Here is a 23,197-nt window from a genome sequence, read left to right on the forward strand (position 1 = left end):
TTTTGCTTTAATACTTTTCAAATATATTCTTTCTTTTCTTTAGTGCTCTTCTGGTCCAGGCTAATCATCAATATCATACTTTAGCTGCTAAAATCATTTTTATCTTACATTCACTTCTCCATACTCAAAGTCTCTCTCTGCCCATAGCTGCTCAAAGACTGAGGTGTTTGTTTTCTTTATTTTTCTCTTAATATTTTATTCCATCTAATTTAAAAAGAATTTATATCGTGGCCAATGTGATAAGGGAAGAAACAAAAGTATAGATATAGCACTTGAAAGATAGAAGTAAACTTACAGGTAGACAATGTAGGTTAGTATACAGAGAAATCCCAAAAGAAATAATGAAACCCTCTTAGAACCAAAAAGGGATTATTTAATGAGGAGATAATATACTAAATATTTATGTACATTTTGACTTAGTATAGTCAGACAAAATAATAGAAGGTGGAAAAGATATCAGTTAAAGTAGCAGCCAGATACCTGGTCTAGCTTCCCTGCCAATTCTGGGCCATACTTTGTCACATGGCCTCTGTAGCAGCTCTGCAGGTGGTAAGACCGCAACATTGCTTTATGAAAATTTCTCACCTTAAGAGCTCACACTCAGCCTAAGAATCGAGAGAACCAGGAAGGGGAGGGAGAGAATTCACTTCTTCCTCCAGAGTTCTTTCACCCTTACTTCAGTTCATTTTCTCAATGCCTTTATGGAAGAAATTCAGTCTCCAAGTTAGCAATGTTTGCTACATTTTCACCTTCAAATTTCTTAGAGCACCTAGCAACAGTGGGGCTAACCATGATCTTTTAAATACAAGGTCTTTGTTTTATAGTCCATTAACTAAAATGTTCATTTCAAGTATTTCCCCAGAAGATAGCCACCTTCAGCCTATCGGAAATATTTTAAATCTCAACTTACTGTGAGATAGAAACAGCTTAAGACCTTTGATGGCAGACTATTTTGTTTTGCACTGTGTTTTGTTTGGTATTGTAACACTGATTCTCGAAAATTTCAAAATTATAAACAGACACCCTCAAAAAATAAATTCTCACAACCATTGGTTTCACCAGAAAGTATCAGTTAGAATGAAGATTGGTTCATGATCAAGGTCAGTTCAAGATCACATGCAAACCTCTAATAGAACTGGGATTCAGACACAGCTCCCCAGGCTCCCAAGCCTATAAAAATTAACCTACAAACACATCAGTTATTGAAAAAGATTATTTTCTGTATTTTAAGTTTACAGAGAAATAAAACACTAGTCACCAAAGACCATCTCCTAAGAAGAACTTAGATACTGGTCTCTAGGAGATATTTTCATCGCAAGTCACTATTTTGAAACCAGGGCGTTGAGTTTGATAGCGTGAAAATTTCCCCATTAAGGAATTGAAAAGTAGACTACATGTGTTTGCAGAGCCTTGAAAATCCAAACACTATACTATGTCTAGATTCAAAAAACGACCACTCTTTCTAAACTACTACTATTCCTTCAAAAATGTAAAAGTGAATATTAGTGAACATGCAAAACAATCACTCAGCATCTCCCTCCCATTTCTCCTTATATTCCAATCTACTGACTAGTCAATAGAAATACAACCGAGAGACTTAATTTTTACAAACACCCACACTCTGATACCAAAATAATGCTGCCTCCTATATTTCACCAGAGCTACAAAATGCTCATTTACTGCTGTGTCCAAGGGTCTCCCATAGGGCCAACTGGGACTACAAAATAATAAATTAAGGAACATAGAATATCTATACTAATGTATAACTGTTCAAGCTCACGCAATATAAAGAATACTGTAAAATTAGTTATCGGGGAAAAGGCATTTCTAAATTGTATTATTTTTTAATGAATAGCAGAGAATTGTTTTCTAAGGAGCATGGGAGAGGCAAAATAATCAGTATTTATAAATCTAGGAAATTTCTGAACTCTTTGAAGAAAACCAGGTGAATAAAATGAAAAGGTTATCATATTCATTAATATTTAAAACACGATAGATTTAGATTTTAGTAGTTTCCCAATTAAAATTGCCATTAACATGAGTGACTATGTTTTTGTTTTTTGTATCTGGATGAATACTTTCAAGTTTCCTTGTAAGAAAATGTAGCTCTTCGGGAGTAAAAAATGGTTGTATTTTTTAGGGATTTTCTAATAGAATTTTCTCATTCATTTTGTACTTAACGTTAAAATTTATCTTATAAAAGAATTTGTTCTTTCAAAGAACAAATTCTTTCAAAGAATTTGTTCTTTCAATATCCTGCAATTATTTATAAATTGAGCCTGATGAATGGGACATTCATTGAATACAAATTTGAGTAAATGCCTGGCTTACTGGCCATGTACCCGCCCCTGCTTATGACTCAAACTCCAGTAGAGGCACCTGATACAAGCTGAACAAATCCATTTCTCTCTCCTGAGATTTCAAAACTAGAACAGAGTAATGTAACAAGGTGTACATTTTTCAGTAGAGTAAGTTTTATGGCGGTTTCAAATGCAAAAAATTAACATAATCTCCATAATGTACATATGTCAGAGGGTGAAATATCATTATCTCAAAGTCTGGTGTAAATTATTAAGAAAACGTACAATGGGCATAAAGACTAAAAATTAAATGCAAAACACTGAACACAGGTTTATCTCTAGAAAAATCTATTAGTAATCATTTAATTATGTGATTATAAATAGAAGGAAATTTATGCATTATAGATGAATATTTTTGATATTGTTGAGATTTTCTTCAATTATTACAGAACTGTAAGGAAAATGCTATTTTGAAGCTTACTTAAAAACTGCCGGACAATCTTAAATTTCCCATTGCCTCTTATTGATCCTGATTAAAACACTATCCAAGAAGATCATAAGTCAGCAGAAAGTGGTTCCCTTTGCAGACCATTGTAACTCCTCCTATTTGACTAAAATCGCTTCTTTAAAGAAAATCACTTCTTTTAAAAAAGCCTATTTCAATCATGCATATTTTGAGGTCAAACTATTTTTTTTCTATGTCTTTGAAGGGCATATTTATCAATACTCAATCAATTTGCATCACCAACAATGAGGATATTATGCAACAATTAGAATTAGAGTTGCTTACCTGTAGAAGGCATGGCCTAGTACTTTTCTAAATTTATCCAATCCCATGTCCCTTCCAACTTTCCTATATATATATAGATGATACACATCAACTCGCACCTTGAGGGTAAAACCCGTGTTTTATTTATTTTGGTATTACCAATGCCTAGTATAATTCTTGGGACATAGCAATATTTCATATTTACATAAATATTAACTGAAATTGTGACTTGGAAATCTTTGAAATACAAATATACTTAAATATTTATAGATTAAGGAAAATTACATAGTGACATCTACTTGTTTTAATACTACTAATTCCCAAAATGGAGGGTCTGAAGTATAACAGAATATATCTAGACATTTCTCATCAAAAGCCCCAAAATGTTTTTGATTCTGTAGAAATAACTTTCCACTTTTTATAGGTTTTTAGTCCAAAAAATGTTAATGAACAACTATGTGCAATAAATTAAGAGGAATTGTTCAGTACTGAGGTCATTTTCATAGAGGTACTATTACTTAATTTATTTTTTTAATGTTCATTTTCATTTTTAAATAAAACAATTTCAGAAAGTATTTAATATAAGTATAGCCCAATTTCTCTAAAATGTAACATCATCATGGAAAGTATGTTCAATTCATAAGTGTCCAAAGACAAAAATTTGCTGAAAGCATTCAGACACATACATGTGTTCTTTTAGACCTAAGTACCAAATCCTGATGATGTTATAGCTTAACTTACCACATAACTAATAAAACGTATAGTCTGAATGGTTATCTTCATGTATTTTTTTTAATTACTTGACTTAAGCTACACAGGCATAAAGAGATAAAGGTAAAAATTATGCAGTCTACGACTGAAAATTTTTCTTATTTTAATGAGATTTTCTAGTATAATGGCTTCACAATTATTAGGTTAAATAAAAATCAATTCTTTGTTTAAGAAATCTTGAAGTGGATGGTTTGATATAAATATATAAATTTTGAAGAGTACAAAATTGAAAAAAAAGTGCTTGACAAGTCAAATCTTGCATTGTTACAACTTACTTCTTAAGAATCAATGCAATTGAAGATAGTTGTGAGCATAGAGTGACATAAGATTTTCAGTGCAAATTATCTTAACTGAACATTTTTGAATAGGGAGAAATATCTATATATTGTATGTTTTGCTGTTTATTTTCTGTTTATCTTTCCAGACCTGTTCTCCTTCCTGCTCTTTTCCCTGTAGACTAAACCATCCATGATCCCTTCACCTAGTTTCCAGTTGAGGTCAACCCCTGGAAGGCATTCTCAGGAGATCAAAAGCTGGGAGGAAAGAAAGGACAATATGTACATTTCCATTCCCCACACCTGTCCATGCCAAGCAGACATAGGTCCTAACCAGAGCCCTCTCACTGCTGTAGATTCAGCTCCCTCAGTAATCTTTTTAGGCCTAAGGGTAGGATGGTTTCCTAATGTTCTAGTTCCTGGGTACTGCATCACCTGATTTAGTTTCCTTAATTAGGTATGTACCTCTGTAAATAGTTTCATTTATTCTTCATTAAACACTTAACACATTGAATGTACCATTTATTTGCTAATGGTAAAATGGTTGTTGCTCATTTAATATGTATGCATTTTCTAGGAACTTTGCCAATATATATAAAATTATTGTGGTAGAGTGGGGTTGAAATATTAGATAAATTGTCCAGGATATTCACCATTGAGAAGGTGATTTGTGGAGTACAAACCTAAAGGAAGAGGTAATGGAAAAAAAAGACAGAAAGAAAGAAAATAAAAAAGAAAAAGAAATACAATGAAGTCTTTATCAGAATGACATAATGCAGAGTGAATTAGGCTTGTCATAAGAAAACTTAGGTCTCATCATGGGCTTTTCACTTGCTACTCAAGGTATCCAAATCTTCAAAATTCAGTTTCTTCATATATAAAATGGGAATTCATCTTGAACAGGATCCTTGTGTTTTCAGTGTGAAAAGTTATATGTGTTGTTGAAAGTTGTTTAAAAGTTGCATGGTTTTCTAGTATCACTAAACTCCTATTTATTGTACATTTATTCATGATAGCTGAATTTTTTAAAAGAAAATAAAAAGAAGGTAAATACTGGCCACTTTAATATTTGTTTTACCGAGTTAACATTTAACGTTCTAAAATTCACCAAATCGATTGAAATCAGTTGTGGGAATAGACATACTCAGATGGCATTGATTAGCATGGGGACAGGAGAACTTGTAACTCCATTTCAGGTTCATATCAGTTTTCTTCTCTTTATCATGACTTATTCATGCACATCTTATTCACATTGTTTTCCTCTCCCAGTATCCACAATGTTACTGTACAATTAGCAGCAGGTTATTTGGTTAATTAATACCAAAGAATTTTGGTTATGACTTGATAATATTTTATTTTTATTCCTTCACAGGAAGCTTTTGACACTCTTCAAAACTAATTCAAAAAACAAAATACTATAAAGAGGAATATCATGAAATTAATGTATTTTACATTTTTCTATTAAAAAATGAGTGCACACAGACTATCTTTGTTGAATGTGTACCCAATAAGCTCTTGGAGATGTCTGTCCAGAGATTATTTTTGGCAATAATAGGATGAAATTGAGGTGGTATTTCCTGAGCATTAACTGATCAGATTGTGCAACTTCAATTGTTTTTTTTCCCATACCTGCAGAGAAGCAGATGCAGTGATCTAATTGATTTTTTATTTCTATTGCCAGATACGACACAGAATACATCTGGTATTTCAATGACCTCTATTCTCTCCCTGTACCCACTCTATTTCAAACGCTTAGCTACTATTTATAACAGATATGTTAAGATTTGTGTGAAAAGAAAAAGGGCCATAACAAGTGAATGTTACCTTAGCTATATCTATTCTACATCCCTATGATCCACAGAGACTTGAAAATTTTTATCTTGATTTTTTTTTTCTATACAGCTTTAGCCCCTTCTTCATTGGTATAGAAAAACATGGCATCTATAACCTATGTAGAAATAAAATGGAGTTGTAACTGAATTTCTGCATAATAGTTTAATATCTCTTAGAATTTCACTTGCACAAAAAGCAGATAGGGAGCTTTTTAAAAACGTGGTTCTAGTCCAACCCTCAAACCATCTGGTTTAGTGGAATTTTGATGAGCCCCTTTTATTACTTTCTAGTTGCTGTCAGAGGCAGGGTTAGAAGTCAGATCTGACTCGTAGTCTCCTATGCCACATGTCACCACCAAATCTGTGCAATATACATAGCAAAAATAAGTTATTTAGTATTTGACGCAAGCTTCTGTGATAGCCAAGGGCTTTCCTGATTGGGGAAGGTCAGAGCCTAACAGGTCTACATTTGAACAAAGTCTATTACGTTATTCAGAGTACATTAATATCTAGAACTATGCTTTCCAAAATATTAATGACTACCCTCTGGTCAGCTATTGAGCATTGGAAATGTGGTTAGTTAGACTGAGGAGCTAAATTTTTAGTTTTACTTAATTTCAATTGATTTTAATTTAGATAGCTACATGTGCCTAGTGGTTATCATATTCTCAGCCCAGACACAGAACCTTTCTATCATAGTGGGAAGTTCTATTGGACTAAATTGCCTAAATCTGTCATAGTCCGCATATGTCTTCAACAGTTCAAGAGGAACTGCTGCTCTTTCACCAAATGGCATCTGACAAGATCAATGGCAGAGGCCTCTGGTCTCCATTCAAGTGACGCTGTACCAAGGCCTCCGTACTTCGGGAATATTTTAATTAAAACTAATACGTGTGTCCCACTTGAATTCAAATCCCCTCACCATCATTTCTTATCTGAATGACTGTGAACACGTCTCCTTCAATTTTGATCCTTTGTAATTTTGTAAAAGGAGGAAGCTACTCCTCATGTAAACATGCTAAAAGCTAGAAAAAGCCAGAATTCACTGCCTTCTTCTTCACTGGACCTGGATGAGAAATACAACAATGTCAGTTTCCCCTTAGCCAGATTTTGCCCCTGGACGCCTATGTCTCTTGTGAAGATATCTCTGAATGTTCACATCTAAACTCCCTGATAGAAACCCTTAAGAAAGGGGGCTCAGCTTAGTTTTCCTTTAGTTGGTCATCGCCTGCCTACCTACAGCATGCTTTCCTCCTGCTAATAATTCAAGTAAACAAACAGGGCTTTTCCAATTCTAACAAGACCAGTGGGCCACTATCATGAGTTTTTTTGTTTTTTTTTTTTATTCACTGCTGGGACCCCAGGAAGACCTTCCTCTCCAGATAGGTGAGAATGCCTCGTCCAGCTCATGGGGCAGCAGTGAAGTCAGTGAGCAACATTATTCTGTTCTGTTCTTCTGGACACCCTCCCTCCTTCCCTCTATCTTTCTTTTTTTTTTTTTTTTTTCCTCAGCCCAAGTCTATGCTAGCACAAAAAAAAAACAAGCTTAGGGACGCAGAACTCATGTGAGAATTGATTTCCCACCCCAGAGATCTTCAACCTCAACTGCATTTTATAATAATTTGAGATGCAGTTTAAAAATTCACATATTTACACCCCTGAAAGATTCTGTTGGAAAAGCCCCTCAGGTGATTTTGATGTGTAGCCAGCTGAGGCTAAGAACCACTGGCAATACAATCTGAGACCAAAATCAGTAGATCCAGATGAAACCTTCAGCAGCAGCAGCCACGGGCAGGAACTGGTCCAATCAGAGACACGGACTACCCCTTCATTTCTGCTCTTGCTCTCCTGAGCAAGCACCAGTTCCACAATAAGTAGAGTTTCACTCTAGCCACTCTAATCCAAGCTACACTCTGCACTTGGGCTCAGCCACAATTTGACGTGGGTGTTTGTTGAAGATAATCCTAAGTATTGGGGAGGACGAGGTAGGCAAATGCAGGCAAAAAAGACAGTGGACGGGGGAAAGAGAAAAACAGTGATTTGAAATCTTAAAAAAGAAAAAAAGTTTTCATTTTCAAACTCTTGCATTTGATAGACATCACTGTCCAAGGCTCTCTTTCAGCAAGACATTACACAAGAAGTGAGCCACTGAGTTGTTTGGGAATCGACAAGTCAGATTGCCATTCATGAAAGGATTTCTTTTCTCAAAACACTGTCTGTTATTTTGTTCAACTGACAATTAGAACCACAATAGAATTATAAATAGTTTACTATGAAAACCATAAACCTGTCATACAACACACACACACACACACACACACACACACACACACATGCATACACATACAATACCTGGTTTTAAAAAAAAAATTCTAAGTTATTACACCAATTGGGAAAGGGAAATTAAATAAAGCAAGGGAATATTTCAACAATTCAACAATATAATCAGATGTGTTTGGTATTTTGTGGCACTGTAAAGATTCAGGAAAATATCCTTATAAATCCTAAATAAAACATGGTTTCTTCTCTCCATAATTATCCCTCAGTAAAGAGGGGTTTGTCCTCTTTCCAAGTCATTGCAAATCTCTTATCACAGGATGCTCTCTATTTTGTACAGGGAAGATGGATTAACTTGAAATATCTCAAATTAATTCTGATTTCAGATCTGAATCTTTTGCAGAGGATAACTTATGGAATTACTAAAAGGAGGCAAAGGCATTTAATATAGATTTTGTAACTGTGCCTTACAATTGGAGTTGTCACTATCAAGTTGGCTTTCAAAGATCTCACTAAAAGGTAGTACAATAAATTGATACATAGTGGAGATTGTTATAACACATCTGCAGGATAAATTTAAAAATGTTATGTTATAAAATGCATAGTTGTGGCTTGGGGACAAATTTTTCATTGATAGTATCATGTGCTTTCTAAAAATGCTTCTAAATGAGATTGTTTTATTATATGTAGGGTAGGAAAAGCAGTATTTTTAATTTAATATTTATTTTTATATTATTTAAATATCTATATAAAACAATTTGATAATAGAATTCAATTATACATTTGACTGTTTCACAACATCCTGACAATTCTATTGTCCCCCAAAGCATTATTGTTTTTGCATTTTATTGTTGGACAAATGAGGGAGTTCCTTAAAATTCAGGTCATGCCAATTCTCACTCTTGCTTGACCATTTGCTATATCTCAGCCCAGGTAACATTATAAAGCATAGTTCCCAGGTCCACTGCAATTTTTTTTGTTCCCTGTCTGCTTGCTGAGCCCACGCTTCTGACATGTTTCCCCATGTGACCCTGCGAGATATGCCACTCCTTTTTATTCTAGAATCTGTGGAGACCACTAAACTTTTTTTTCATGCATCTCTGGTGCCACTCATCCTTGACACACCTGACTATCTACATAAAGTTCCTTGAAACATAGTAATATAATAGCAAAAAGAGGTTGTCAAATCGCTGAGGGAATTTTGCATATTTGCTTGCTTATTTATTTATTTATAACAGAACTTAACTTTTTCGGAAAGCAACACAGATCACCTGATTTAAAACAAAAATAAAACGTGTCCTGCAAAAACTATGTAAAATCTAAGCAACTAAATACTAGCAATTTTTTTCTTTAGATTCGCCTTCTATATCCCAGAGCACTGGTAAATTTAGGATCAAAATATAAAGCTTAGATAATAGTAGCATGATAAAACCTAAGGCATATTTAATGTTAGAAATGAATGTTATTAAGAAAAAAGGAAGAAGTCTTCAAGGTTTATTTTCTAACTGTACAACTTTCATCTACATTTAATGCTCTTGGAATACAAATTGTTTTATGAGGTTGTAATTGTGAAATTTTAAAATATCTAATTCATAAAACAAGCTTTTTACTCTTTAAGAATGTTCTTTCCTTAAAAGGACTTACAAATATCACATTAGATATTCCTTATAATACCCAAATTGCAAAGTGACATTTTACAGTCTCTAAAGTATATTTGAAAAATTTTAAATGGGATAAAACAATCCTTATCCAGCAACATTAAATAATCAATAACATTAATCAAGAAAGGTCATGATAAACTAATTACATTAGCTTTATTATCGTGGGTATTTAGCAGATGAATGAAAAATCTCTGTGTCTGAAAATCTCTGTTAAACATGAATGACTATTCATAAAATACGATACAGTACAATTAAAACATAAACATGGAGTCACAATATTGGCTTTAATCTGTCTTCCATTGTAATTGTGAGACATTTATATGCTCCTTTTCATATGCTCATATGTAAAGGTGACTTAAAAATATCTGTTCTACTTTTCTCCCAAATAGCAAAGCAAAACAGTGTAAATAAATCTTATCACTCACTTACTGTCTCCAATATTAAGCAATGGAAGAAGACTTTAAATTTCATTGTATATATTTTTGTCTTTGCTTGAATTATGTAATGTGAATTTCCTTGCTACTCTAAAATGTCTAATAAAATCTATCATACAATTAAAATTCCCAGTTAATTCATGAACTTCAACTCAATTTTAAGGAAATAAAGTTTTGTACTTAACTTCAGTTTCTTTTGGTCATTTAGATTTTTCTTTTTTTTTTTTTTCTGAAATCTGTTCTACAACTAATTGTTGTGCTGTACTTTGACATTTATTGCTTTTTTGTATATATATTATTTTTCATGAAAAAGAAAAAAGTTAATTGTGATGATAAAAAATATTTGTTCCTTCTAGCCTTCTATGTTCTGGAGCAGCTAAAAGGAAAACTCTGAGATGATGGTACGGTAGCCAATGACAAACGCAGAGATCTGTCCTGTAACTACTTGTTGAGGAGTGCTTTGAAAACTATTGCTTTTTTCTTTCTTTGCTTTGTATATATGTTGTATTATACAATAGAAATAGTTGAAAAATATATATATAAATTGAGGAGTCCTACTCCCGTCGCTCCCTATACCATCCCATGCCATAGGTAATCAATTTTATTGTTTATTTTATAAGAGCAAATACAAATACCATATATAAATTTGCATCACTTTTTGTACAAAAAGTGTTACACTTTTCCTCTTAGGAGAAACTATTTATAATTCTATTGTGGTTCTAATTGTCAAGATTTTTCTTGACCTTATTATGGGAATCCTTTCCACAATTCTGGTTTTCAGATATGATTCATAAACATAAAATTACTAAACTTTCCAAAATGCTACAACATCTTCCAAATATCTGAACCAAAGTTTAATAAAAAGAACGTGCCATGTGGCTAATAGTTAACAAAAATAGAGTGTTCAGTCTGAACATGAAAGAAAGAATAAGGTTGCTGAGAGAAGATGATTTAAGAGAAGGCATGCAACTACTTCTGAAACAGAATTAGGACGGTTTATTTTATTAAAAAGTTGACATAGGTTATCTTTAGTGTTTATGACTTGCAAACTAAAGTATTTAATATTTAACATGTTTAAATACAAGCAGCAGTAGTTTGGTAATCAGAAGGAATAATTTGAATCATCTCAGAAAAATAAATTCATTACAATTAGGATATTTCAGAATATGATTAAAACATTTAAAAGAAAATGTATTCACCTTTCTTGTCATCAAAGTACAGAGTCTGTTGAGCTGGATTTGACCACTGGAGGGAGGTGTTATCATTTTGATCAACCCTGCAGGTCAAAATTGCAGTTCCGCCTTCCACAACCGTTACATTCTGTGTTAGTGGAAACTGCCCCTGGCTGCCTAAAAAAAGGGATTAAAGAAAAGGTTGATTAAATGAAAGTTATAAAACAATTAACTTCCCAAGATCTTTTGAGTTTACGTTGGACTTAACGTCTCTGCAAAAATGAAAGTTAAACCAAACAACAGGAAAACTATAAATTATAGAGAGACAGAAAATCCATGCTAATCCTTAATCAGAGGACAACAGCAGTGATATACTTAGACTTCTTTTACACTTCCTTACATGTCCCGAAAGCCTTCTTTTCCTCCTATGCACAAAGATTTGTATTCCAATGGTAACATGGCATCATTAATTTCCCTTCACTTTTCACTAGTTATATGGTATTGAGTTCCATTTGAATTAAAGGCACTGGAATAATTTTAGATGAATTGAAATCCTTAAGGATGTTCTAAAGCAGTGGAAGAAACAACATGCAATACTTTCCTGGTAGCTTTTATAAACCTACATAAAGTCTGTAAAATAGGGATACTAGCACTTTAGATTCAGTTTCTTAAAAAGGAAACAAAATAAGCAAATGCTATTTCACTCTTATTTTTTGTACATGTAGCCATTTTTAGAAATACAAAATGAGTTAGAGAAAACAATGTGAGTATTCTTCAAAAAGTGTTCATTGTGCAGAATATCTAACAACCCTTAAAGTGATCCTAATCCAGGAGATACAGGTAATATGCTTCTCTGTTCCTTTCTGTAGTTTCCTGATTTTATGCAGTGAATATGTATCTCTTTTATGATCAGAAAAAAAGCAAAGTGTTCAATCTGAACATGAAAGAAAGAATAAATTGCTGGGGAGAAGATAATTTGAGAGAAGGCATGCAACTACTTCTGAAACAAAATTAGGACTGTTTATTCTGTTGTTCAATTGACCCTTCTCAGTTTGGATAACATTTGTACCTAATCAAGTTTTATATCTTCATAAGTGTCATACTGTGCTGGTTTGAAAGTGTTGAAAGTGAAGCCTGGCTTCTTCTCACAGCTTATAGTGAACTGTGACAGAAAAGAGATAAGCTGAGAACTCTTGGGTACAAAGAAACCAGAAATTGATGTTCTGGAAAATTCTGGGCTTCCAGGAAGGGAGACCACAGAGAATAGTACCCTACATGAGGTCTTGGACAAATGTGAAATCAGCCAACCATTTCAGAGAAAGCAGGATCAGACATGGAGTTATCCAGGAAGGATTTGTGGAAACTCCTTATGTCTGATGGGCACGATCCAAGGCTACTGCTAAGAAAGCCAATGAAGTAGCTGTGGGACCTGTATAAACAGAGCAGCTGCATTCTGGACTGGGGTGTTCAGAGAAGGGACACTGTGAAGGTAAAATAACTTCAGTGGCAAAACTACGGAGGCTGAGGACTGAAGTCAAGAAGCCTCGGGCCAGGAGAGGGGACGCACCCAAGCCCTTGGAGAGAGTGAGTTTGCCCCAAAGGAAAAGGATGGGCCTTCCACCTCATTGCAGTGGAAGAGTCATGCCACCTCAGGCCTTGGAGAGAGTGAAGCACATTCCTTGGGGGTTGGGGAGAGCCTGGCTGCCACCATATGGAAGGATTGAGCATGTGCCCCGGAGATGGCAGAGAGCCGAAGTGCAGCTCCAATGCTTGGAGAGGGTGGAGCCAAGAAAAAGGTGATCTCCTCAATGTCCCCCAAGGTTGTATTCAGAGAGAGGCAAGCCACTGCATAGGCCCTTGGAAAGGGTGGGACTGCTGCTTTCAAAAGCCCCAAAGATAAATGACTCTCAGACTTTGAAATCTAATGGATTTTGCCCTGTAGGTTTTCAAAACAGCTTGGGTCCTGTAACCCCTGTGTTCCTTCCTCCCTATGGAAATGTATCCTATGACTACTCCTTCTTTGTATGTTGGCAGCAAATAACTTGTTTTAAGTTTTTATAGGTCCAGAGACAGAGGACAATTTTGCCTTAGAACAAACCATGCCTGTAACTAACTTTGATAGGAGTTTGTAAATTTCTAATTTTGAATCTCATGTGTATTGCTACTGAAATGGTTTAAGGATTTGTGATATTGTTATGAAATTAATATATTTTGTATATGGAGAAAACATGTCTGTTTTTGGGTCCAGAGAGTGGAATGTGCTGGTTTGAAAGGATGTATGTCCCCAGAAAAGCCATGTTTTAATCTAAATCCCATTTAGTAAAGGCAAAATAAACCCTATTCGATACTGTATGTTTGAAACTGTACTTAGATCATCTCCCTGGAGATGTAACCCAATCAAGAGTGGTTATTAAGCTGGATTGGGGGAAATATGTCTCTACCCATTTGGGTGGGTCTTGATTAGTTTCTGGAGTCCTATAAAAGAGGGAACATTTTGGAGAATGAAAGATATTCAGAGAGCTATTCAGAGAGAGTAGAGGAGAATGACATAACCACGAGAAGTAGAGTCCACTAGACAGTGACCTTTGGAGATGAAGAAGGAAAATGAAACAGGAAGCCAGGAGAAGAAGCTAGCAGATGATACCATGTTCACTTTGTGTCCTTCCAGATGAAAGAGGAACCCTGACTGTGTTCGCCATGTGCCCTTCCACTTGAGAGAGAAACCCTGAACTTCATTGGCCTACTTGAATCAAGGTATCTTTCCCTGGATGCCTTAGATTGGACATTTCTATAGACTTGCTTTAACTGGGGCATTTTCTCAGCCTTAGGACTGTAAACTAGCAACCTATTAAATTCCCCTCTTTAAAAGCCATTCTGTTTCTGGTATATTGCATTCCGGCAGCTAGTAAACAAGAACACATACTAATTTATAAAAGTAAATCAGGTAACAACTTTACTTAATATGTGCACACTTGTAATAGGTAAAACAAAATTCATTCACATGGAAACATAATACATAAATTTCACTTCAGCAAGCTGATTTAGAGATAAGTTTTGCTAAGGTTTGTTAACAGTTATCAACATGGGTAAAACTATGGCTTTTCAGAGCCGGGTTAAAATACAATTGTATTTTAATAGCAAAACACTATTTAAGTCAAGGATAATTTCATATACAAGAACACTATGATGACTTAATCACATCCATGAACTATATTTCCCTCTTCTTCTTTAGTTTTGTAATGATTCTGTCATTACTACAAGCACCACTTGAGGTTATGCTAGAGCTATTGGCATAAAGAATCTTATTACGAAGAAGCCTGTTGATTGGCACCATAAGAGACAGAAGTGCCTGAAGGGGAACATTTCTTTCCAGACTTAAATGACATAAGCACATAGGTTCATGACCCCGTTATATAATTAAGCCTATCAAGTATAAAGAATCTGGTATCAGCAGTTTTGTCTCTTCAGTGCCAACCTCTTAGGGTCATTATGGCAACTCCCTGAGATATTTCCCTGTAATCTTTTGGGTGGAGTTTTCAAATTGAGGTTAGGAGATGTCTGGAATAAATTCTTGATAGTTGACTTGAAAGTCAACAGGAGCCAGAGCGGGATGTGTTTTTCCTTCAGCACAGAGGTGACCTCTAGACAGGAAAACAGGAGGAACTATCAATCTTGTGCAGTGAGGTGAGGGGAAAACCACATCAGAGGAAACATGAGCTAAGACAGAAAAAAGGGATAATGAGGAAAGACATCAAATTAGTAGCTTGTAAATATAAAGCTCAGAGTGATATTAAGATTCTGGCTCAGTTTCCCTGTTATTAACCTAACACAAAAATTGCACAATCTCAGGGATTCTTAAGTACTAAAATACACACCACCATTCATAAATACACATATTTCATTCCAGATGGCATTTTGACTATCAAATTGAACATAAATAATATTGCCTGCTTCTTTAAAGAAGTGGAAAAAGAACAGTGATGCTTGCAACAATTTCATCCACTACAATTGCAAAGTGATTTTCAAAACATCCCCATAAGAAGATATTATCCTCCTCATTTCACAGATGGGTAAACTGACACTGGGAGGCTAAGTGATTTTTCCATGGTGAAACATAGTCAATGAACCATTTAGAGTTTGTTCTAAAAGTTCAACATTTTTATTCTTACTTTGCCATGAAAACTGCTGGATTATAGTGTTTATTATTATTTGTTTAAATGTGTTATGTAAAAATGAAAAAGAAATGTATCATCAATTTATCAATGAAACTTTAAATCACATGCCTAGCTGAACTATATCTTCATCAATTCCAGTTATAATATTAAAATCAAATAAGAGAGGATGTCAATATTAATTGTCATTAAATGTATTATCTTATTCAGAACTCATTTTTCACAACTACTTAGTTTTTTCTTCATGGACTGTAGAAGAAAAAACAAAACGAATACTTGAAGTCTTCTATGAGTCAGGTACTTTATATATACTAGCACCAATACCTTGTCCTTACAAGTAGGAGATTAGGACAGGTTCTCTCCATCTTCTCCCAATATGGACTCTGACTTTGAAGTATAATAATTTCAGTTTTTTAGGACCAACAGCCTAATTAGTTAGCTTTACCTAACTACAGAGAAAATTCATGAGGTCTGTCTGTTATTCCTAAACACCCTTAGGATATGTGGTTCTTGCAGCCACTTGAAAAGTCACTGTTGTAGGCAAACTTCTCAAAATTTTTAATTGTCTTTTCACTTTTGGTTATAATGTGGAGAAAGCAACATGTTAACTGCGTCTTTTTTCTTATAACTTCATATGGTTCAAAGTCCTCATTTTAATTCAATCTCAGAGAGTTCATAGAAATTACTAATTTTCTCAATTATCACAGATTAGTATGTGTGCTGATTTGAAGTGTTATGAACCCCAGAAAAGGCCACGTTCTTTTAATCCATTTCTGTGGGGGCAGACCTATTGTGGGTGGGACCTTCTGATTAGGGTTTTTCAATTGAAATGTGACCCACCCAATTCAGGGTCAGTCTTAATTCTTTACTGGAGTCCTTTTTGAAGTCAGAGAAAAAGCTGAGAGAGCTCAGAGAGAGAAACACTGAATGAGAGCAGAAACACCCAGAGAGCTTGGAGAGAAAAGACTCAGGAGAAATAAACTAAGACCCACATTTACTGAAAGAGCCAGAACCAGAAAGCAATGGAACCGAGCAGTGATGGACCAGCAGATGTTGGCTATGTGCCTTCCCATGTGACAGAGAAGGTATTGTCCTGCTGATGCCGTAACTGGGACATTTTCATGGCCTTAGAAATGTTAATTTGTAAATCAATAAATTCCCTTTGTAAAGGCCAACCCATTTCTGGCATATTGCATTCTGACAGCTTTTGCGAAGCGAAACAGTATATTACCAAACTGAGGATTCATTCTCAATGCAATCATTAAGCAAGTGTTTTTGGACACCCACCGCACAGCATGCATTATATGAATCAACATCTGAGGGATGGGTAGAGAAAGAGAAGCCTGCTTAAGGAATGTGCAGGCTATCAGAAACTTTAGCAGAGAATGTGGTGACTAAGAGCAAGGGAGAAAAGACATTCCAGGTATAATGAAGTACTCATTTTGTTTAGCACTTAGAGGTATTTCTAAATGCATTGGTTATATCATTGAGTCCTTATTTTTAAATGAGCCTCCCTTTGGTAAACTCACTACTGTCCTAGACTTTAGAGGAGTCACTCTTATCAAACAAGTTTGTAATGACATTTAAAGGAAACAGCAGGTTCCAATTTGGAATCTTTGAGAATGGTTATATTCACAGTCAACCTATTAGCATCACATTCCTTCTCCTCTCCTGTGTTGACTTCCTTGTATTACTTGCATAAATGTCTCTCTCCATTACTTGATTAAAAGCTAATTAAGAATCAGGCAATAACAGTATCTAGAGCAGTGGCTGGCATTTATAGAGACCATAGTGACATTAGAATGAACAATGCAACTTAAGTCTGATGCATTTGTTCTTAGCCAAAGTGGAGGGGTAGAAGAAGAGATACATTCATCGATAGAGAAAAGTATGGAAAACAAAACATAAAAACCTAAAAGATAAATCAATATAATATTTTGTGGAATATTTTAATGTCTACTTAAAATACTTAAGAAGTGGACATGAGAAGATATAATAATTAGTCATCTAGAACAATGTATCTTACACACTTTTAAGCCCTCCAAACTGGACATGAAAGGAGAACTATGTGCAAATTATGCTCCAGAGGGTAAAAGAAATATAGTATATACCATAATGTACTGGTTTGAATCTGTTATGTACACCAGGAGAGAACATATTCTTTTAATCTATTCTAGTTGGGGCAGACTTCCTGTAGGTGGGACTTTTGATTAAGTTATTTCAATTGAGATGTGACCCAGGTCATTCAAGGTGGATCTTAATCCTTGACTGAGTCCTTTGTGAAGAGGAGAAAAGACCATAAAAGCCAAGAGAGCTTAGAAAGAAAGAAGCACGGACTCACGGGAATTGAGAGAGAGAGCCATTGAAACTAGAATCCATGAGAGAAGAACCAGCAAACATCACCATGTGCTTTCCCAAGTGACAGAGGAAGCCCGTTGCCATCAGCCTTTCCTCAGAGAATGTAACTTCCTCTTGATGCCATAATTTGGATATTCTCCTGGCCTTAGAACTATAAACCTGTAAACTAATGAATTCCCATTCCTGGTATATTGCAAATGGCAACTTAGGCAAACCAAGACATATAACATTTCTTGAATTAGAAGAATCATAAACCCTATCTAAGCCCTCTTAGTGGGATGGGCTTCCGTGATTCTGCAAGTATTTTACTTTCCTTTCCTGGCACACTTTCCCTTACAGCCACACCCATTTTAATAGGACTCTTCCTAAGTATTTCATCCCTAAACAATCACTAAGCCAGCAGTAAGTACAAGAATAATCAGCTAACTATTCTGGGCATTCACAAATGCCTTTCCCATATCAATGATTTAATCTTCATCACACATGTGTCATCATCTCAATATTGAAGATGAGGGAACTGAAGCACAGAGACCTTAAATAACTTGCCAACAGCAGAAAAGCTTGAAAAGATAGGAGTTAAATTTGGAAATCTTGCACATTGGCTTCAAGCCTAACATGCTTAACCACAGAGTTGCTTTGAAAAATAAAGTGAACTTAAATCTGACAAAATAAGTGTAATAAAAGAAGGGTACAATTTGGAGTAAAATTTTTCAAAGATGCATTTAGAGCTTTCACACCTATTTTAATACATGGAAGAATATTTGAAATCAAATAAAAGCAGTTATGTGCTAGGGCTGGCTCACATGAGCCCTGGAGAGTCAACTGAACCCAACCCTTCCTAGCTCCATGTTCAGAGACACACGTTAGAAGCTTGAAATCAACCACAATGGAAATATTTCACCAGAGAAATTGGCAAACTATATAATCCAATGTTTTTCCCTGTAGAATACATTGTTAAACATGTACAGCACACCACCGAAAGGTGACCCTCGCTGTTGTTACAGCTGTTTCATAAACTTTTTCCCACAAATCAGTTTTTTTTGAATACCCAATATTTCCAGGGCAATATGATTATGTTTTTGAGGTGTCTTAAATCTCTTTTTCAATTTTTTCCCTTTAATATCAACTTTCCAGCAGTTTTCCCCTCCCACCCAGCTCTGTCCAAAAAATCCTGCAAATATGCTCCCTTTTCATCTACTCTGTGGACTGTGAGATTGAAAACTTGTTTTTATTAAAGTGACCAGTTTCTTTCTAACAGTGTCAATGGTTGGAAACCACTTAAGTTAGCTTCAGTAGTTATAGAGAAATGATTTGCTAATTTATGACCATGAAAGACACTTTAATAAAGAGCAATTGTTCAATATTCTGAAAAAGATGGCTTTCTTGGCCTGTCCTTAAAGAGCAGAGTGAGCAGCTGCCATTATTCCTTCAATGTTTCCATCTGTCATATGGCTAGGGAGAAAACGGTTCAAGATTTCCTTGTCTTTATTAGGAAAAGCCAAGTTAAAATCAAATGAACTGAATCTTGACTCTTATTGACGTCAGTTAGCTGAGAACTGTCCCTCTCTCATGCATTTCTTGCATGCCTTATTGCCTGAGCACCAAGAACCTAGAGCATTGTCACATAGGACATAAAGAAGCCAACTCTAAGATTATGGTCACCTGGACCTTGGTGACAAGCTCTGACAGAGTGACAAACTCGGCAGAACAGAAAAACAATGAGCAAAGGAATAAAGAGAGATCTTTGAAGCTAGCAGCACAGTCATGAGAGAAGAGGAAAGCTGAGATGCATGTCTGAACACTTGTCCCAAAGCATGGCACTGCTTTTAAAAATGGAGTCATTCAAGCCTTGCTATCTCCTGAATGGGTGATGAGTGGAGGCAGGGAATTTCTACAGCTCTCATCCTGTGCTAAAGATTAAATGTGGGCTAAACAGTGGATCAGTGCGCACTGCACATGAATGCTTACTTACTAAGGGCACTAAGTACCTGAGAGGCATCTAGACAGACAGGCTGAGGTTGATGCTTTGCACACCTGAAAGGGAGTGTGTTACAGTCAGTGATTTTTTTTTTTTCAGATAAATGATCACATTTGGAGCTTATTTAACAGAAACTGAGGGCATCTCATTATTTTTTCTTCCTGTGAATAAGAAAAACTTTCTCAAAGGAAGAATCAGATTTTTAGAACAGTGAAAGGGAAAAAAAAACAAAACAAAATGTGAACAGAATTTAAGATACAGTTTTTCAAGAAGAAATTGTAAACATCTCATGAAATAAATGCCACATATTTTGACCCACCATTTTGGGATGTATTTATACTTATGAAAGCTGTCAACTCAGTCTATAAAATTATTTAACAGGGATACAGCCACCTGAATCAAATGGGATACTGAATGTTTTTGTTTATTTTTAAATATGTTTTGTGTCCTCTTAGTAACTCCATTCAAATGCAAAATATCATTCTCATCTTAAGGTTCTATTGTATCTTGGTGGTACAAAGCACACATGCCAAATGAATCAGTAAACAGAAAATGAGTTAAGGCTACTTAAATATAAGAATCATTATGAAATGACAGAAATAAACAATTCATTTTTTGATGAAGTTACATGGTAGCCCACCATCTTTTAGGGTCTTCACCTCAAATAATTTGTTTTGTATTTCTCTCTCTTTCTCTCTCTTTATCATCTCTCATCTATTCCATCAGCTGGTTTGGGGTATTTATACAAAGAACCCACATCTTAGAAAGTTCAAGATCATTCTTGCTCAAATTAGGGTCTAAAAATTTATCTCAATGCACACACAGCATGCTATTATTTCCACTAAGTTACTGAAGGCATTGTACACAAATAACCTTCTAATGTGAAAGCTGTGGCTCAGTAGTTGTATGGACTGAACACATATTGGACATTAAAGTCTGTTGGATTGAAAAGCACAAATATCCTGAATACAATCTTAAAATGTTCAAGAGATGTGCGGTGAATATTCTATCATGTGAGGAAGGAAATTAAAGGAAAAATGAAGGCTGATAAAGTATGTGTTGCTATTTCTGCAATGTCTTTCTGTCCTTTTTGTTAGTTAGAACCCTCTAGTCATTTTCTGCCATCATTTCATTCTAGCTTTTAGGCTTGCCTGAAAACCTATAAGTTAACTGCTTTCCTAGACTCCCACGTACAGTTTTATTATTTTTTTTATTCTTCTTTATCCTTTCAGGATTTTGCCTACTTTCTTGAGTACAACACCTGGTATCCACCTTCTGTGCCACCCCTCTGCCCAGCAAGCATGGAGCATGGCCATCCGTCTGGTTCTGCGTGCCAGTTTCCATAGAGACAGGAAGCAGTTTGGAGACATGTGTTCCAGTGCAGCTGCCAGACCAAGGCAGGGAAGAGACAAAGTTGGCGGGCAGTGGGTCTTGCAAGGCCAGAAAAGGTTGGAAGGGCTTTCTCCTCCTGATATCAGAGTGGAGCAGTGCCAAACTGGCAGCTTGTAATCCTGTAGACCAGATTCTGGTGTTCACTGTGGTCATTGTGAGAGGCCCATTTGGCTCCCAACTCTGGGAGCAGAAACTCTTGTGTACCTAAAGCTTGGCCCTAGTCCTTTGTTGGCTTTTGATCCATGACAAAAAGCCCTTTCAGATTTACAGTGAGTGGCTCCCACAGCTCCTGACCCACAGAATCATAATTTCCCTGTAGAAATTGCACCTTTTTGTTCCCTTTTTTCCAGAATGTGACAGTAGGTTTTCCAAGACACTATAGAAGACTGGAGAACCTGTGTGATAACCATTGGATTGTTCCTTATTGATCTACGCAGTGGCTATGAGTAGGTGACCCAGTTAGCTGCATAACATGATATCAAAACTAGCTTCTATTTGCTGTGTCTATGATAGGATTTATAATTAGAGTTAATTCTAAATTATTAGAATCAGGACTTGCCCTGGAGAAATTTGTAATGCAGGTGAACATTCGGTGCCTTCTCTTCCATTAAAAAAAAAATTTTGTATGTGATTGCATACCTCAGATATCGCTATTATAAATATTCCTAGCCCAGATATTTATTCTGCATAATATATATTTCTCCAATTTCTTCCCTTCATTATCTATTACTCAGCCATACCACTAAATTTAGAAATTTCTTAATTTAAAATTTCTAAGCTTCAGAGTATACTTATAAAATCCCGGAAAATTTTGTATTATGGTTGCTTTATTTTCTTTCCCAGTGCTTATATTGCTTTTTATGCTTTAAACATTTTCTGGTATAAAAACCAGCAAGTTTTTTTTGTTTGTTTGTTTTTGTTTTTGTTTTAAAACATGTATCTGTACAAAGTCATTTTTAAATAATTTTAGTTTGATTATCTGAAACATTACTCTGCCAAAATGTATAATAAACCCAAATTTGTTTATAAATCATGGATGTAGTGAACTAGATTAAATATAACCATATCTAACTTTATAACACAAACTAATTTTCTAAATAAAAGCTGCAAAATATAATTTTCATTAATTTTTCTGTATTTAATTCATATCCCTAATTGTTTGAGTTTTCTCAAAAATTAGAAAATAATTTATTGAACAAGCCATATAGGTTTTCAAGGAAGAAAATGAATTTGGTTAATTTTCACATTTATGTTCTGAAGACTACTTTCTTTCTTATATTAATAAATCATCAAGTGTTATAATGTAAAGGAGTAAGAAAAGGGAAAAAAATAAGAAAGAAAGCTGTGGCTTGCAAGACAATATAAAAACTAAGAGAGCTTTTAAACTATTATTTCTATATCTTCAAAACAGCTTACATGGTAATTATCATGTGTGCATAAAGTCATTTTATCTTTCTGGAATAACGTTTTCAGGATGAATGAGCAAAACCTAGAGCTGACGAGCTGTACTTGCTAAGTGATAAACATTTGAGAGGCAGCTTTCCAGAGAAAAGAAATTTATGACCACAATCACAGCCTAGTTCACAGTGAAACTCAATCACGTAACTAAATTCTAAATTGAGATGTCAACCTGGAGAAAATATTCTGGAAAGGAACACACGGATGGTAGGACTCCTCCGAAGACAGAAGGAGGAATATAGTGTGGAGTGTACAATAATCAATCTTCCAGAAGCAAAAGACATTGCCTGGGTGGGGCATAGCTGTTGTAAATTGAGATCTCTGAAAAAAAAGTTTAAGTTGAGATCA

At 35.1% G+C, this 23,197-nt stretch overlaps 1 long non-coding RNA gene across 1 annotated transcript in view; it reads right to left on the reverse strand.

The window, feature by feature from the left end:
• Positions 1–11,616: 11,616 nt before the first annotated feature.
• LOC143647951 (uncharacterized) overlaps positions 11,617–23,197 on the reverse strand; it is a 282,296-nt gene continuing 270,715 nt past the window's right edge. The window contains exon 3 of the long non-coding RNA XR_013158272.1: positions 11,617–11,668. This is a non-coding gene — a long non-coding RNA (uncharacterized LOC143647951). The remainder of the gene's footprint in view (positions 11,669–23,197) is intronic.

Source organism: Tamandua tetradactyla, chromosome 10 (genome assembly GCF_023851605.1).
Source record: "Tamandua tetradactyla isolate mTamTet1 chromosome 10, mTamTet1.pri, whole genome shotgun sequence".
NCBI lineage: Eukaryota > Metazoa > Chordata > Mammalia > Pilosa > Myrmecophagidae > Tamandua > Tamandua tetradactyla.